Here is an 18,646-nt window from a genome sequence, read left to right as displayed (position 1 = left end):
TGGTTGTGTACGTGTGATATACATACACTTTTTTGGGATCATATTTTCTATTCCGCTATTTAATCAAAAACCTTTGGGGATCAGTTAAATTGGGGGATAGTCTGTGTTGGTACGTGTGAGAGAGATCCACCTTTCCAAGTTGTTGGGGTTCATCTCATACTTCTGAAGGTTTGAGGGTGCTGCCTGTTCCATACTCCCCCTACTCCTAGCCTTTTAGGGGTACAAACAATAGTAATTGGGGCCTAGTGTGGTTGTGTACGTGTGATATACATACACTTTTTTGGGATCATATTTTCTATTCCGCTATTTAATCAAAAACCTTTGGGGATCAGTTAAATTGGGGGATAGTCTGTGTTGGTACGTGTGAGAGAGATCCACCTTTCCAAGTTGTTGGGGTTCATCTCATACTTCTGAAGGTTTGAGGGTGCTGCCTGTTCCATACTCCCCCTACTCCTAGCCTTTTAGGGGTACAAACAATAGTAATTGGGGCCTAGTGTGGTTGTGTACGTGTGATATACATACACTTTTTTGGGATCATATTTTCTATTCCGCTATTTAATCAAAAACCTTTGGGGATCAGTTAAATTGGGGGATAGTCTGTGTTGGTACGTGTGAGAGAGATCCACCTTTCCAAGTTGTTGGGGTTCATCTCATACTTCTGAAGGTTTGAGGGTGCTGCCTGTTCCATACTCCCCCTACTCCTAGCCTTTTAGGGGTACAAACAATAGTAATTGGGGCCTAGTGTGGTTGTGTACGTGTGATATACATACACTTTTTTTGGATCATATTTTCTATTCCGCTATTTAATCAAAAACCTTTGGGGATCAGTTAAATTGGGGGATAGTCTGTGTTGGTACGTGTGAGAGAGATCCACCTTTCCAAGTTGTTGGGGTTCATCTCATACTTCTGAAGGTTTGAGGGTGCTGCCTGTTCCATACTCCCCCTACTCCTAGCCTTTTAGGGGTACAAACAATAGTAATTGGGGCCTAGTGTGGTTGTGTACGTGTGATATACATACACTTTTTTGGGATCATATTTTCTATTCCGCTATTTAATCAAAAACCTTTGGGGATCAGTTAAATTGGGGGATAGTCTGTGTTGGTACGTGTGAGAGAGATCCACCTTTCCAAGTTGTTGGGGTTCATCTCATACTTCTGAAGGTTTGAGAGTGCTGCCTGTTCCATACTCCCCCTACTCCTAGCCTTTTAGGGGTACAAACAATAGTAATTGGGGCCTAGTGTGGTTGTGTACGTGTGATATACATACACTTTTTTGGGATCATATTTTCTATTCCGCTATTTAATCAAAAACCTCTGGGGATCAGTTAAATTGGGGGATAGTCTGTGTTGGTACGTGTGAGAGAGATCCACCTTTCCAAGTTGTTGGGGTTCATCTCATACTTCTGAAGGTTTGAGGGTGCTGCCTGTTCCATACTCCCCCTACTCCTAGCCTTTTAGGGGTACAAACAATAGTAATTGGGGCCTAGTGTGGTTGTGTACGTGTGATATACATACACTTTTTTTGGATCATATTTTCTATTCCGCTATTTAATCAAAAACCTTTGGGGATCAGTTAAATTGGGGGATAGTCTGTGTTGGTACGTGTGAGAGAGATCCACCTTTCCAAGTTGTTGGGGTTCATCTCATACTTCTGAAGGTTTGAGGGTGCTGCCTGTTCCATACTCCCCCTACTCCTAGCCTTTTAGGGGTACAAACAATAGTAATTGGGGCCTAGTGTGGTTGTGTACGTGTGATATACATACACTTTTTTGGGATCATATTTTCTATTCCGCTATTTAATCAAAAACCTTTGGGGATCAGTTAAATTGGGGGATAGTCTGTGTTGGTACGTGTGAGAGAGATCCACCTTTCCAAGTTGTTGGGGTTCATCTCATACTTCTGAAGGTTTGAGGGTGCTGCCTGTTCCATACTCCCCCTACTCCTAGCCTTTTAGGGGTACAAACAATAGTAATTGGGGCCTAGTGTGGTTGTGTACGTGTGATATACATACACTTTTTTGGGATCATATTTTCTATTCCGCTATTTAATCAAAAACCTCTGGGGATCAGTTAAATTGGGGGATAGTCTGTGTTGGTACGTGTGAGAGAGATCCACCTTTCCAAGTTGTTGGGGTTCATCTCATACTTCTGAAGGTTTGAGGGTGCTGCCTGTTCCATACTCCCCCTACTCCTAGCCTTTTAGGGGTACAAACAATAGTAATTGGGGCCTAGTGTGGTTGTGTACGTGTGATATACATACACTTTTTTGGGATCATATTTTCTATTCCGCTATTTAATCAAAAACCTTTGGGGATCAGTTAAATTGGGGGATAGTCTGTGTTGGTACGTGTGAGAGAGATCCACCTTTCCAAGTTGTTGGGGTTCATCTCATACTTCTGAAGGTTTGAGGGTGCTGCCTGTTCCATACTCCCCCTACTCCTCATCTAGCCTTTTAGGGGTACAAACAATAGTAATTGGGGCCTAGTGTGGTTGTGTACGTGCGAGATACATACACTTTTTTTGATCATATTTCCTATTCCGCTATTCAATAAAAACCTTTGAGGATCAATTGAATTGCGGGATAGTCTGTGTCGGTACGTGTGAGAGAGATCCACCTTTCCAAGTTGTTGGGGTTCATCTCATACTTCTGAAGGTTTGAGGGTGCTGCCTGTTCCATACTCCCCCTACTCCTCATCTAGCCTTTTAGGGTTACAAACAATAGTAATTGGGGCCTAGTGTGGTTGTGTACGTGTGATATACATACACTTTTTTTGGATCATATTTTCTATTCCGCTATTTAATCAAAAACCTTTGGGGATCAGTTAAATTGGGGGATAGTCTGTGTTGGTACGTGTGAGAGAGATCCACCTTTCCAAGTTGTTGGGGTTCATCTCATACTTCTGAAGGTTTGAGGGTGCTGCCTGTTCCATACTCCCCCTACTCCTAGCCTTTTAGGGGTACAAACAATAGTAATTGGGGCCTAGTGTGGTTGTGTACGTGTGATATACATACACTTTTTTGGGATCATATTTTCTATTCCGCTATTTAATCAAAAACCTCTGGGGATCAGTTAAATTGGGGGATAGTCTGTGTTGGTACGTGTGAGAGAGATCCACCTTTCCAAGTTGTTGGGGTTCATCTCATACTTCTGAAGGTTTGAGGGTGCTGCCTGTTCCATACTCCCCCTACTCCTAGCCTTTTAGGGGTACAAACAATAGTAATTGGGGCCTAGTGTGGTTGTGTACGTGTGATATACATACACTTTTTTGGGATCATATTTTCTATTCCGCTATTTAATCAAAAACCTTTGGGGATCAGTTAAATTGGGGGATAGTCTGTGTTGGTACGTGTGAGAGAGATCCACCTTTCCAAGTTGTTGGGGTTCATCTCATACTTCTGAAGGTTTGAGGGTGCTGCCTGTTCCATACTCCCCCTACTCCTCATCTAGCCTTTTAGGGGTACAAACAATAGTAATTGGGGCCTAGTGTGGTTGTGTACGTGCGAGATACATACACTTTTTTTGATCATATTTCCTATTCCGCTATTCAATAAAAACCTTTGAGGATCAATTGAATTGCGGGATAGTCTGTGTCGGTACGTGTGAGAGAGATCCACCTTTCCAAGTTGTTGGGGTTCATCTCATACTTTTGAAGGTTTGAGGGTGCTGCCTGTTCCATACTCCCCCTACTCCTCATCTAGCCTTTTAGGGGTACAAACAATAGTAATTGGGGCCTAGTGTGGTTGTGTACGTGTGATATACATACACTTTTTTTGGATCATATTTTCTATTCCGCTATTTAATCAAAAACCTTTGGGGATCAGTTAAATTGGGGGATAGTCTGTGTTGGTACGTGTGAGAGAGATCCACCTTTCCAAGTTGTTGGGGTTCATCTCATACTTCTGAAGGTTTGAGGGTGCTGCCTGTTCCATACTCCCCCTACTCCTCATCTAGCCTTTTAGGGGTACAAACAATAGTAATTGGGGCCTAGTGTGGTTGTGTACGTGCGAGATACATACACTTTTTTTGATCATATTTCCTATTCCGCTATTCAATAAAAACCTTTGAGGATCAATTGAATTGCGGGATAGTCTGTGTCGGTACGTGTGAGAGAGATCCACCTTTCCAAGTTGTTGGGGTTCATCTCATACTTCTGAAGGTTTGAGGGTGCTGCCTGTTCCATACCCCCCCTACTCCTCATCTAGCCTTTTAGGGGTACAAACAATAGTAATTGGGGCCTAGTGTGGTTGTGTACGTGCGAGATACATACACTTTTTTTGATCATATTTCCTATTCCGCTATTCAATAAAAACCTTTGAGGATCAATTGAATTGCGGGATAGTCTGTGTCGGTACGTGTGAGAGAGATCCACCTTTCCAAGTTGTTGGGGTTCATCTCATACTTCTGAAGGTTTGAGGGTGCTGCCTGTTCCATACCCCCCCTACTCCTCATCTAGCCTTTTAGGGGTACAAACAATAGTAATTGGGGCCTAGTGTGGTTGTGTACGTGCGAGATACATACACTTTTTTTGATCATATTTCCTATTCCGCTATTCAATAAAAACCTTTGAGGATCAATTGAATTGCGGGATAGTCTGTGTCGGTACGTGTGAGAGAGATCCACCTTTCCAAGTTGTTGGGGTTCATCTCATACTTCTGAAGGTTTGAGGGTGCTGCCTGTTCCATACTCCCCCTACTCCTCATCTAGCCTTTTAGGGGTACAAACAATAGTAATTGGGGCCTAGTGTGGTTGTGTACGTGTGATATACATACACTTTTTTTGGATCATATTTTCTATTCCGCTATTTAATCAAAAACCTTTGGGGATCAGTTAAATTGGGGGATAGTCTGTGTTGGTACGTGTGAGAGAGATCCACCTTTCCAAGTTGTTGGGGTTCATCTCATACTTCTGAAGGTTTGAGGGTGCTGCCTGTTCCATACTCCCCCTACTCCTAGCCTTTTAGGGGTACAAACAATAGTAATTGGGGCCTAGTGTGGTTGTGTACGTGTGATATACATACACTTTTTTGGGATCATATTTTCTATTCCGCTATTTAATCAAAAACCTTTGGGGATCAGTTAAATTGGGGGATAGTCTGTGTTGGTACGTGTGAGAGAGATCCACCTTTCCAAGTTGTTGGGGTTCATCTCATACTTCTGAAGGTTTGAGGGTGCTGCCTGTTCCATACTCCCCCTACTCCTAGCCTTTTAGGGGTACAAACAATAGTAATTGGGGCCTAGTGTGGTTGTGTACGTGTGATATACATACACTTTTTTGGGATCATATTTTCTATTCCGCTATTTAATCACAAACCTTTGGGGATCAGTTAAATTGGGGGATAGTCTGTGTTGGTACGTGTGAGAGAGATCCACCTTTCCAAGTTGTTGGGGTTCATCTCATACTTCTGAAGGTTTGAGGGTGCTGCCTGTTCCATACTCCCCCTACTCCTAGCCTTTTAGGGGTACAAACAATAGTAATTGGGGCCTAGTGTGGTTGTGTACGTGTGATATACATACACTTTTTTTGGATCATATTTTCTATTCCGCTATTTAATCAAAAACCTTTGGGGATCAGTTAAATTGGGGGATAGTCTGTGTTGGTACGTGTGAGAGAGATCCACCTTTCCAAGTTGTTGGGGTTCATCTCATACTTCTGAAGGTTTGAGGGTGCTGCCTGTTCCATACTCCCCCTACTCCTAGCCTTTTAGGGGTACAAACAATAGTAATTGGGGCCTAGTGTGGTTGTGTACGTGTGATATACATACACTTTTTTGGGATCATATTTTCTATTCCGCTATTTAATCAAAAACCTTTGGGGATCAGTTAAATTGGGGGATAGTCTGTGTTGGTACGTGTGAGAGAGATCCACCTTTCCAAGTTGTTGGGGTTCATCTCATACTTCTGAAGGTTTGAGGGTGCTGCCTGTTCCATACTCCCCCTACTCCTAGCCTTTTAGGGGTACAAACAATAGTAATTGGGGCCTAGTGTGGTTGTGTACGTGTGATATACATACACTTTTTTGGGATCATATTTTCTATTCCGCTATTTAATCAAAAACCTCTGGGGATCAGTTAAATTGGGGGATAGTCTGTGTTGGTACGTGTGAGAGAGATCCACCTTTCCAAGTTGTTGGGGTTCATCTCATACTTCTGAAGGTTTGAGGGTGCTGCCTGTTCCATACTCCCCCTACTCCTAGCCTTTTAGGGGTACAAACAATAGTAATTGGGGCCTAGTGTGGTTGTGTACGTGTGATATACATACACTTTTTTGGGATCATATTTTCTATTCCGCTATTTAATCAAAAACCTTTGGGGATCAGTTAAATTGGGGGATAGTCTGTGTTGGTACGTGTGAGAGAGATCCACCTTTCCAAGTTGTTGGGGTTCATCTCATACTTCTGAAGGTTTGAGGGTGCTGCCTGTTCCATACTCCCCCTACTCCTCATCTAGCCTTTTAGGGGTACAAACAATAGTAATTGGGGCCTAGTGTGGTTGTGTACGTGCGAGATACATACACTTTTTTTGATCATATTTCCTATTCCGCTATTCAATAAAAACCTTTGAGGATCAATTGAATTGCGGGATAGTCTGTGTCGGTACGTGTGAGAGAGATCCACCTTTCCAAGTTGTTGGGGTTCATCTCATACTTCTGAAGGTTTGAGGGTGCTGCCTGTTCCATACTCCCCCTACTCCTCATCTAGCCTTTTAGGGGTACAAACAATAGTAATTGGGGCCTAGTGTGGTTGTGTACGTGTGATATACATACACTTTTTTTGGATCATATTTTCTATTCCGCTATTTAATCAAAAACCTTTGGGGATCAGTTAAATTGGGGGATAGTCTGTGTTGGTACGTGTGAGAGAGATCCACCTTTCCAAGTTGTTGGGGTTCATCTCATACTTCTGAAGGTTTGAGGGTGCTGCCTGTTCCATACTCCCCCTACTCCTCATCTAGCCTTTTAGGGGTACAAACAATAGTAATTGGGGCCTAGTGTGGTTGTGTACGTGCGAGATACATACACTTTTTTTGATCATATTTCCTATTCCGCTATTCAATAAAAACCTTTGAGGATCAATTGAATTGCGGGATAGTCTGTGTCGGTACGTGTGAGAGAGATCCACCTTTCCAAGTTGTTGGGGTTCATCTCATACTTCTGAAGGTTTGAGGGTGCTGCCTGTTCCATACCCCCCCTACTCCTCATCTAGCCTTTTAGGGGTACAAACAATAGTAATTGGGGCCTAGTGTGGTTGTGTACGTGCGAGATACATACACTTTTTTTGATCATATTTCCTATTCCGCTATTCAATAAAAACCTTTGAGGATCAATTGAATTGCGGGATAGTCTGTGTCGGTACGTGTGAGAGAGATCCACCTTTCCAAGTTGTTGGGGTTCATCTCATACTTCTGAAGGTTTGAGGGTGCTGCCTGTTCCATACCCCCCCTACTCCTCATCTAGCCTTTTAGGGGTACAAACAATAGTAATTGGGGCCTAGTGTGGTTGTGTACGTGCGAGATACATACACTTTTTTTGATCATATTTCCTATTCCGCTATTCAATAAAAACCTTTGAGGATCAATTGAATTGCGGGATAGTCTGTGTCGGTACGTGTGAGAGAGATCCACCTTTCCAAGTTGTTGGGGTTCATCTCATACTTCTGAAGGTTTGAGGGTGCTGCCTGTTCCATACTCCCCCTACTCCTCATCTAGCCTTTTAGGGGTACAAACAATAGTAATTGGGGCCTAGTGTGGTTGTGTACGTGTGATATACATACACTTTTTTTGATCATATTTCCTATTCCGCTATTCAATAAAAACCTTTGAGGATCAATTGAATTGCGGGATAGTCTGTGTCGGTACGTGTGAGAGAGATCCACCTTTCCAAGTTGTTGGGGTTCATCTCATACTTCTGAAGGTTTGAGGGTGCTGCCTGTTCCATACCCCCCCTACTCCTCATCTAGCCTTTTAGGGGTACAAACAATAGTAATTGGGGCCTAGTGTGGTTGTGTACGTGCGAGATACATACACTTTTTTTGATCATATTTCCTATTCCGCTATTCAATAAAAACCTTTGAGGATCAATTGAATTGCGGGATAGTCTGTGTCGGTACGTGTGAGAGAGATCCACCTTTCCAAGTTGTTGGGGTTCATCTCATACTTCTGAAGGTTTGAGGGTGCTGCCTGTTCCATACCCCCCCTACTCCTCATCTAGCCTTTTAGGGGTACAAACAATAGTAATTGGGGCCTAGTGTGGTTGTGTACGTGCGAGATACATACACTTTTTTTGATCATATTTCCTATTCCGCTATTCAATAAAAACCTTTGAGGATCAATTGAATTGCGGGATAGTCTGTGTCGGTACGTGTGAGAGAGATCCACCTTTCCAAGTTGTTGGGGTTCATCTCATACTTCTGAAGGTTTGAGGGTGCTGCCTGTTCCATACTCCCCCTACTCCTCATCTAGCCTTTTAGGGGTACAAACAATAGTAATTGGGGCCTAGTGTGGTTGTGTACGTGTGATATACATACACTTTTTTTGATCATATTTCCTATTCCGCTATTCAATAAAAACCTTTGAGGATCAATTGAATTGCGGGATAGTCTGTGTCGGTACGTGTGAGAGAGATCCACCTTTCCAAGTTGTTGGGGTTCATCTCATACTTCTGAAGGTTTGAGGGTGCTGCCTGTTCCATACCCCCCCTACTCCTCATCTAGCCTTTTAGGGGTACAAACAATAGTAATTGGGGCCTAGTGTGGTTGTGTACGTGCGAGATACATACACTTTTTTTGATCATATTTCCTATTCCGCTATTCAATAAAAACCTTTGAGGATCAATTGAATTGCGGGATAGTCTGTGTCGGTACGTGTGAGAGAGATCCACCTTTCCAAGTTGTTGGGGTTCATCTCATACTTCTGAAGGTTTGAGGGTGCTGCCTGTTCCATACCCCCCCTACTCCTCATCTAGCCTTTTAGGGGTACAAACAATAGTAATTGGGGCCTAGTGTGGTTGTGTACGTGCGAGATACATACACTTTTTTTGATCATATTTCCTATTCCGCTATTCAATAAAAACCTTTGAGGATCAATTGAATTGCGGGATAGTCTGTGTCGGTACGTGTGAGAGAGATCCACCTTTCCAAGTTGTTGGGGTTCATCTCATACTTCTGAAGGTTTGAGGGTGCTGCCTGTTCCATACTCCCCCTACTCCTCATCTAGCCTTTTAGGGGTACAAACAATAGTAATTGGGGCCTAGTGTGGTTGTGTACGTGTGATATACATACACTTTTTTTGGATCATATTTTCTATTCCGCTATTCAATAAAAACCTTTCTAGGGCAAGATCTTAAATTACAGAAATATGAGGAGACCGTCAAATAAGGGCCGTGGCCTGGGTCGTGGTGCTGCTGGTAGAGCTCCTGTTGCAAGGAGAGGACATGGTCGATCTGTGCCAGCTACACGCACAAGTGAAACACCTTCCTCAAGTGTGAGTAGGCGACAGAACCTGCATCAGTATTTGGTAGGGCATCAAACGCCCCTAGAAGTGATGAGGCCAGAACAAGTTGAGGCGATAGTAGATTGGTTTGCTGCTGACAGTGCCTCCAGTTCCTTCACATTGTCTCCCACCCAGTCTACTGCAGAAAGGTCAGAGTTGGCACCTGCAGCCAATGTCCAACCGTCTTTCACCTCACCCCCTTGCAAATCAGGCCAGCAGTCTGAGCCCCAAGCCATACAGCAGTCTCTTATTCTTTTTGAGGACTCTGTCAGCAGGGTTTCCCAGGGCCATCCACCTAGCCCTGCCCCAGAAGTGGAAGAGATTGAGTGCAGCGATGCCCAACCACTTATTTCTCAAGATGAGTACATGCAAGGATCATCGCAGCACGTCTCCGATGATGACGAAACGCAGGTGCCAACTGCTGCGGCGTTCAGCATTGTGGAGACCGACAAGGAGGGCAGGGGTGAAGACTGGGTGGAAGATGATGTGGAGGACGATGAGGTCCTCGACCCCACATGGAATGAACGTCATGCAGGTGACCTGAGTAGTTTGGAGGAAGAGGCGGTGGTCGCACAGAGCCACCAGCACAGCAGAAGAGGGAGCAGGGTGCAGAAGCGGAGCGGCCGTGCCCTAGACACTACGCCCGCTACTGCCCAACGCAGCAAGGGAACGAGCGCACCAAAGTCAGCTCAAAGGAGTTCTCTAGCGTGGAAGTTCTTTAGAAAATGTGCTGATGACAGGACACGAGTGGTTTGCACCCTGTGCAATCAGAGCTTGAAGCGAGGCATGAACCTTCTCAACCTGAGCACAACCTGCATGATCAGGCATCTAAGTGCAAAGCACGAGCTGCAGTGGAGTACACACCTTCAAAACCAAGAAACGTCTCTGGCTCATCCTGCTTCCTCTTCTGCTGCAGTCTCGGCCGCTCCAGCCACATCTGTAGTGATACCGGCACCTGCCACCCCGCAAACAGACGATCTGTCAGCAACACCACCACCTGGGTCACCAACAACCATCTCCACAATGTCCCGTGGAAGCGTTCAGCTTTCCATCTCCCAAACACTTGAGAGGAAGAGGAAGTACCCCCCTACCCACCCGCGATCCCTGGCCCTGAATGCCAGCATTTCAAAATTATTGGCCTTTGAAATGCTGTCATTCCGTCTGGTGGAGACGCACAGTTTTAAAAACCTTATGTCGGTGGCTGTCCCACAGTACGTCGTGCCCAGCCGCCACTACTTTTCCAGGCAAGCCATCCCTTCCCTGCACAACCAAGTGGGGGAAAATATCAGGTGTGCACTGCGCAACGCCATCTGTGCCAAGGTCCACCTAACTACGGATACGTGGACCAGTAAGCACGGTCAGGGGCGTTATATCTCCCTAACGGCACACTGGGTAAATGCAGTGGCGGATGGGCCTGAGGCGGATAGCAATTTGGCGCATGTCCTTCCACCACCGAGGATTGCAGGGCGCTTCAGTTTGCCTCCTGTTCGTAACTCCTCCTACTCCGCTTCCTCATCCTCTACCGCCTCCTCATCCGGACAGCGTAACACCTTCACCACCAACTTCAGCACGGCCAGGGGTAAACGACAGCAGGCAGTTTTACAACTTGCCTGTTTGGGGGACAAACCACACACCGCGCAGGAGTTGTGGAGGAGCATGGAACAGCAGACAAATGAGTGGTTGCTGCCAGCGAGCCTCAAGCCCGGCCTGGTGGTGTGTGATAACGGGCGAAATCTCATAGCAGCTCTGGGCCTAGCCGGTTTGACGCACATCCCTTGCCTGGCGCATGTGCTGAATTTGGTGGTGCAGAGGTTCCTTAAAAACTACCCCGATATGTCAGAGCTGCTGCAGAAAGTGCGGGCCGTTTGTGCGCACTTTCGGCGTTCTCACCCTGCTGCTGCTCGCCTGGCAGCGCTGCAGCGTAACTTCGGCCTTCCCGCTCACCGCCTCATATGTGACGTGCCCACAAGGTGGAACTCCACCTTGCACATGCTGGAAAGACTGTGCGAGCAGCAGCAGGCCATAGTGGAGTTTCAGCTGCAGCACGCACGCGTGAGTCGCTCTGCGGAACAGCACCACTTCACCACCAATAACTGGGCCTCCATGCGAGACCTGTGTGCCTTGTTGCGCTGTTTTGAGTACTCCACCAACATGGCCAGTGGCAATGACGCCGTTCTCAGCTTAACTATCCCACTTCTATGCCTCCTTGAAAAAACAATTCGGGCGATGATGGAAGAGGATGTGGCACAGGATGAGGAGGAGGAGGAGGATGAAGAGGTAACATTTCCAAGGCTTTCAGGGCAGTCATTCGCAAGGGGCTCCGAGGGTGGGTTCCTGCACACGCAAACGCCAGGGACGCAATTGTCCAGCAGGGGCACAGTTCTGGAGGATGAGGAGGATGAGGAGGAGGAGGAGCTGGAGGAGGAGATGGAACCATGTTCACAGCAGGGTGGCACCCAGGCCAGCTCATGGCCATCACTGGTGCGTGGCTGGGGGGATACAGAGGACACGGACGATACACCTCCCACAGAGGACAGCCTTTCGTCGCCTCTGGGCAGCCTGGCACACATGAGCGATTACATGCTGCAGTGTCTCCACAACGACCGCCGAGTTGCCCACATTCTAACTTGTGCTGATTACTGGGTGGCCACGCTGCTGGATCCCCGTTACAAGGACAACGTACCGTCCTTAATTCACTCACTGGAGCGCGATCGCAAGATGCGCGAGTACAAGCGCACGCTGGTAGACGCCATGCTGCTGGCATTCCCATCTGACAGCGGGGCCACAGTGGAAGCACAAGGCAGAGGAGGAGGAGGAGGAGGTCGCCAACGCAACCAGGGCACCGCCAGCACCTCAGAAGGCAGGGTTAGCATGGCCGAAATGTGGAAAAGCTTTGTCAGCACGCCACAACAAACAGCAGCACCAGCAGCTCAGATGGAACGTCTTAGCAGGAGGCAGCATTTTACCAACATGGTGGAGCAGTATGTGTGCACACGCCTACATGTAGTGAATGACGGGTCTGCCCCCTTCAACTTCTGGGTCTCCAAATTGGGCACATGGCCTGAGCTTGCCCTTTACGCCTTGGAGGTGCTGGCGTGCCCTGCAGCCAGTGTATTATCTGAACGGGTATTTAGCACGGCTGGGGGCGTTATAACAGACAAGCGCAGCCGCCTGTCCAGAGACAATGTGGACAAGCTCACGTTCATTAAAATGAACCAGGCATGGATCCCACGGGACTTTTCCGTACCTTATGCAGAATAGCAATGGATACCGACCTTACCCACCCATTGTTCCATTTTTGCTCTTTCTCACTCTTTTGGGGTGTACCCTCATTTAAAATTTTTGAAAAGAAGCAGTGTTGGCTACCTCGTCCTCCTCCTCAGGGCCAGATTAATGTAGGGGCTATTGGAGCTGCAGCTCCAGGCCCCTACCTTTTATATAGGCCCCGGGTTGGCCATATTCACTGTTACCGCTCTTCTGTCACTTGTAAACACAGAAGTCTGGCTTCTATGCTCGCTTCCCCAGGCAGCACCCTCAGAACCTCCCCACACAGCGTGAAGGCCGGACAAGGAGGGACAGTTGGCGATGCATGGATGTGTTTATGGGCTTCAGAGACAGCATCCCATGTTGAATTAGGCATGCATGGCTGCACCCTTCCTCCTCTGGGTGCATGGCAAGGCACGGCCCTTAAGGCCCTTCAAAATCCTCAGCACCAAGCCCATGATGCTGTTAATCCGGCCCTGGTCCTCCTCCACCGCCGCTTCCACCTACACCGCCCATAGGTGTGCGCAGCCTATTGCATTAAGGTGTGCACCCCAAAGTTGAAATACACATGCATGTGTTTGCCAGCAGGGAGAGTAATGTATCGGGGCCATGTACCTGTAGGCAAGGAGAAATAGAGCAGAGCAGGTCCCAGGGAGATCTTTCCCATCTCCTCACTGGCAATGCTATGTGCCCTAGGTGATTAGGGTGTGCCCAGGCACACCCAGCACACCCTGTGCGCACGCCTATGTCACCGCCACATCCACCACCACCTCAACCTCCCTCCTACTCCATATGGGCCTCGTCCTTCAGAGATGAAGAAGAACATTGTTTTATTTTTCTGTTTTTTTTTTTGTTGTTTTAAGTTATTTCCCTATCCACATTTGTTTGCAGAGCACTTGCCATGCTCTTAATTACGTTTTGCTGCCATTTGCAGCACTCTAGCCCTTTCCTTTGGTGTTTTAGAGCCATTTTAGTGCCTTAAAGTTCGGGTCCCCATTGACTTCAATGGGGTTCGGTGTCCGGGAAAAGTTCGGTAAAAGTCCGGGACACGGACCCGGACTTTTTTTTAAAGTTCGGCCGAACCCGTCGAACACGGACATCTAGGTGTTCGCTCAACCCTACTGCTGACAGTGCCTCCAGTTCCTTCACATTGTCTCCCACCCAGTCTACTGCAGAAAGGTCAGAGTTGGCACCTGCAGCCGATGTCCAACCGTCTTTCACCTCACCTCCTTGCAAATCAGGCAAACAGTCTGAGCCCCAAGCCATACAGCAGTCTCTTCTTCTTTTTGATGACTCTGTCAGCAGGGTTTCCCAGGGCCATCCACCTAGCCCTGCCCCAGAAGTGGAAGAGATTGAGTGCAGCGATGCCCAACCACTTATTTCTCAAGATGAGTACATGCAAGGACCATCGCAGCACGTCTCCGATGATGACGAAACGCAGGTGCTGCGGCGTTCAGCATTGTGGAGACCGACAAGGAGGGCAGGGGTGAAGACTGGGTGGAAGATGATGTGGAGGACGATGAGGTCCTCAACCCCACATGGAATGAACGTCATGCAGGTGACCTGAGTAGTTTGGAGGAAGAGGCGGTGGTCGCACAGAGCCACCAGCACAGCAGAAGAGGGAGCAGGGTGCAGAAGCGGAGCGGCCGTGCCCTAGACACTACGCCTGCTACTGCCCAACGCAGCAAGGGAACGAGCGCACCAAAGTCAACTCAAGGGAGTTCTCTAGCGTGGAAGTTCTTTAGATAATGTGCTGATGACAGGACACGAGTGGTTTGCACCCTGTGCAATCAGAGCCTGAAGCGAGGCATAAACCTTATCATCCTGAGCACAACCTGCATGATCAGGCATCTAAGTGCAAAGCACGAGCTGCAGTGGAGTACACACCTTCAAAACCAAGAAACGTCTCTGGCTCATCCTGCTTCCTCTTCTGCTGCAGTCTTGGCCGCTCCAGCCACATCTGTAGTGATACCGGCACCTGCCACCCCGCAAACAGACGATCTGTCAGCAACACCACCACCTGGGTCACCAACAACCATCTCCACAATGTCCCGTGGAAGCGTTCAGCTTTCCATCTCCCAAACACTTGAGAGGAAGAGGAAGTAACCCCCTACCCACCCGCGATCCCTGGCCCTGAATGCCAGCATTTCAAAATTATTGGCCTTTGAAATGCTGTCATTCCGTCTGGTGGAGACGCACAGTTTTAAAAACCTTTTGTCGGTGGCTGTCCCACAGTACGTCGTGCCCAGCCGCCACTACTTTTCCAGGCAAGCCATCCCTTCCCTGCACAACCAAGTGGGGAAAAAAATCAGGTGTGCACTGCGCAACGCCATCTGTGCCAAGGTCCACCTAACTACCAATATGTGGACCAGTAAGCACGGTCAGGGGCGTTATATCTCCCTAACGGCACACTGGGTAAATGCAGTGGCGGATGGGCCTGAGGCGGATAGCAATTTGGCGCATGTCCTTCCACCACCGAGGATTGCAGGGCGCTTCAGTTTGCCTCCTGTTCCTAACTCCTCCTACTCCGCTTCCTCATCCTCTACCGCCTCCTCATCCGGACAGCGTAACACCTTCACCACCAACTTCAGCACGGCCAGGGGTAAACGACAGCAGTCAGTTTTACAACTTGCCTGTTTGGGGGACAAACCACACACCGTGCAGGAGTTGTGGAGGAGCATGTACCAGCGAGCCTCAAGCCCGGCCTGGTGGTGTGCGGTAACGGGCAAAATCTCATAGCAGCTCTGGGCCTAGCCGGTTTGACGCACATCCCTTGCCTGGCGCATGTGCTGAATTTGGTGGTACAGAGGTTCCTTAAAAACTACCCCAATATGTCAGAGCTGCTGCAGAAAGTGCGGGCCGTCTGTGCGCACTTTCGGCGTTCTCACCCTGCTGCTGCTCGCCTGTCAGCGCTGCAGCGTAACTTCGGCCTTCCCGCTCACCGCCTCATATGTGACGTGCCCAAAAGGTGGAACTCCACCTTGCACATGCTGCAAAGACTGTGCGAGCAGCAGCAGGCCATAGTGGAGTTTCAGCTGCAGCACGCACGCGTGAGTCACTCTGCGGAACAGCACCACTTCACCACCAATAACTGGGTCTCCATGCGAGACCTGTGTGCCTTGTTGCGCTGTTTTGAGTACTCCACCAACATGGCCAGTGGCGATGATGCCGTTCTCAGCTTAACTATCCCACTTCTATGCCTCCTTGAAAAAACAATTCGGGCGATGATGGAAGAGGATGTGGCACAGGATGAGGAGGAGGAGGAGGAGGATGAAGAGGTAACATTTCCAAGGCTTTCAGGGCAGTCATTTGCAAGGGGCTCCGAGGGTGGGTTCCTGCACACACAAACGCCAGGGACACAATTGTCCAGCAGGGGCACAGTTCTGGAGGATGAGGAGGAGGAGGAGCTGGAGGAGGAGATGGAACCATGTTCACAGCAGGGTGGCACCCAGGCCAGCTCATGGCCATCACTGGTGCGTGGCTGGGGGGATACAGAGGACACGGACGATACACCTCCCACAGAGGACAGCCTTTCGTTGCCTCTGGGCAGCCTGGCACACATGAGCGATTACATGCTGCAGTGTCTCCACAATGACCGCCGAGTTGCCCACATTCTAACTTGTGCTGATTACTGGGTGGCCAGGCTGCTGGATCCCCGTTACAAGGACAACGTACCGTCCTTAATTCACTCACTGGAGCGCGATCGCAAGATGCGCGAGTACAAGTGCACGCTGGTAGACGCGATGCTGCTGGCATTCCCATCTGACAGCGGGCCACAGTGGAAGCACAAGGCAGAGGAGGAGGAGGTCGCCAATGCAACCAGGGCACCGCCAGCACCTCAGAAGGCAGGGTTAGCATGTCCGAAATGTGGAAAAGCTTTGTCAGCACGCCACAACAAACAGCAGCACCAGCAGCTCAGATGGAAGGTCTTAGCAGGAGGCAGCATTTTACCAACATGGTGGAGCAGTATGTGTGCACACGCCTACATGTAGTGAATGAGGGGTCTGCCCCCTTCAACTTCTGGGTCTCCAAATTTGGCACATGGCCTGAGCTTGTCCTTTACGCCTTGGAGGTGCTGGCGTGCCCTGCAGCCAGTGTATTATCTGAACGGGTATTTAGCACGGCTGGGGGGCGTTATCACAGACAAGCGCAGCCGCCTGTCCAGAGACAATGTGGACAAGCTCACGTTCATTAAAATGAACCAGGCATGGATCCCACGGGACTTTTCTGTACCTTGTGCAGAATAGTAATGGATACCGACCTTACCCACCCATTGTTCCATTTTTGCTCTTTCTCACTCTTTTGGGGTGTACCCTCATTTAAAATTTGTGAAAAGAAGCAGTGTTGGCTACCTCGTCCTCCTCAGGGCCAGATTAACGTAGGGGCTATTGGAGCTGCAGCTCCAGGCCCCTACATTTTATATAGGCCCCTGGTTGGCCATATTCACTGTTACCGCTCTTCTGTCACTTGTAAACACAGAAGTCTGGCTTCTATGCTCGCTTCCCCAGGCAGCACCCTCAGAACCTCCCCACACAGCGCGAAGGCCGGACAAGGAGGGACAGTTGCAGATGCATGGATGTGTTTATGGGCTTCAGAGACAGCATCCCATGTTGAATTAGGCATGCATGGCTGCACCCTTCCTCCTCTGGGTGCATGCCAAGGCACGGCCCTTAAGGCCCTTCAAAATCCTCAGCACCAAGCCCATGATGCTCTTAATCCGGCCCTGGTCCTCCTCCACCGCCGCTTCCACCTACACCGCCCATAGGTGTGCGCAGCCTATTGCATTAGGGTGTGCACCCCAAAGTTTAAATACAGATGCATGTGTTTGCCTACATGTACATGGCCCGATACATTACTCTCCCTGCTGGCAAAGAAAAATAGAGCAGAGCAGGTCCGAGGGAGATCTTTCCCATCTCCTCACTGGCAAACAGAGTGATAATGCTATGTGCCCTAGGTGATTAGGGTGTGCCCAGGCACACCCGGCACACCCTGTGCGCACGCCTATGACACCGCCACATCCACCACCACCTCAACCTCCCTCCTACTCCATATGGGCCTCGTCCTTCAGAGATGAAGAACATTGTTTTATTTTTCTGTTTTTTTTTTGTTGTTTTAAGTTATTTCCCTATCCACATTTGTTTGCAGAGCACTTGCCATGCTCTTAATTACGTTTTGCTGCCATTTGCAGCACTCTAGCCCTTTCCTTTGGTGTTTTAGAGCCATTTTAGTGCCTGAAAGTTCGGGTCCCCATTGACTTCAATGGGGTTCGGTGTCCGAGAAAAGTTCGGCAAAAGTCCGGGACACGGACCCGGACTTTTTTTTAAAGTTCGGCCGAACCCGTCGAACACGGACATCCAGGTGTCCGCTCAACTCTAATTATCACCGATTCCATCTGGGAACCATGTTTTACTAGTAATAGGCACAGTCCCTATCAGACACCAGGGCACTGACTCTTTCCTATTCTAGTCAGACCCACAAGTTAAGAAGAAGAAATGCGGAGTCCACCCGACTGGTTTTCACAGTGTCCTTTCCTTCTGTAACACCGAGGCAACAAACACATCTGGCGGCAAGCTATTCTTGCTGGAGCCTGAGCAAAGCTTGCCTTACTTGTTAGTCTCTGTAAGAACTCTTCAAGGGATCATTCACTCTGGCATTCCTTTCTCTGAAGAAGCAATGAGCCGCCACCCTTCTCTTACAAGGTGGCAACTCACATAAAGTTTCCTTCAGCAATTCTCTGGCCAACTGGCCCAAGGAATCTTCGCAAAGTGTCCTTTAAATAAAGTATCTTCCAAAGTATCCCTTCTCAACACGTAGTTATCCTGGCCCGTTGGCCCAAAGGATCTTCACAAAGTGTCCTTTAACGTCCTTAGCGGTATTCCCGAGTGTGGCTCGAGGTGAA

This window comes from Pelophylax lessonae (assembly GCF_965119305.1).
Source record: "Pelophylax lessonae genome assembly, chromosome: 1".
Classification (NCBI taxonomy): Eukaryota; Metazoa; Chordata; class Amphibia; order Anura; family Ranidae; genus Pelophylax; species Pelophylax lessonae.
Note: the sequence above shows the minus strand (reverse complement) of the source record.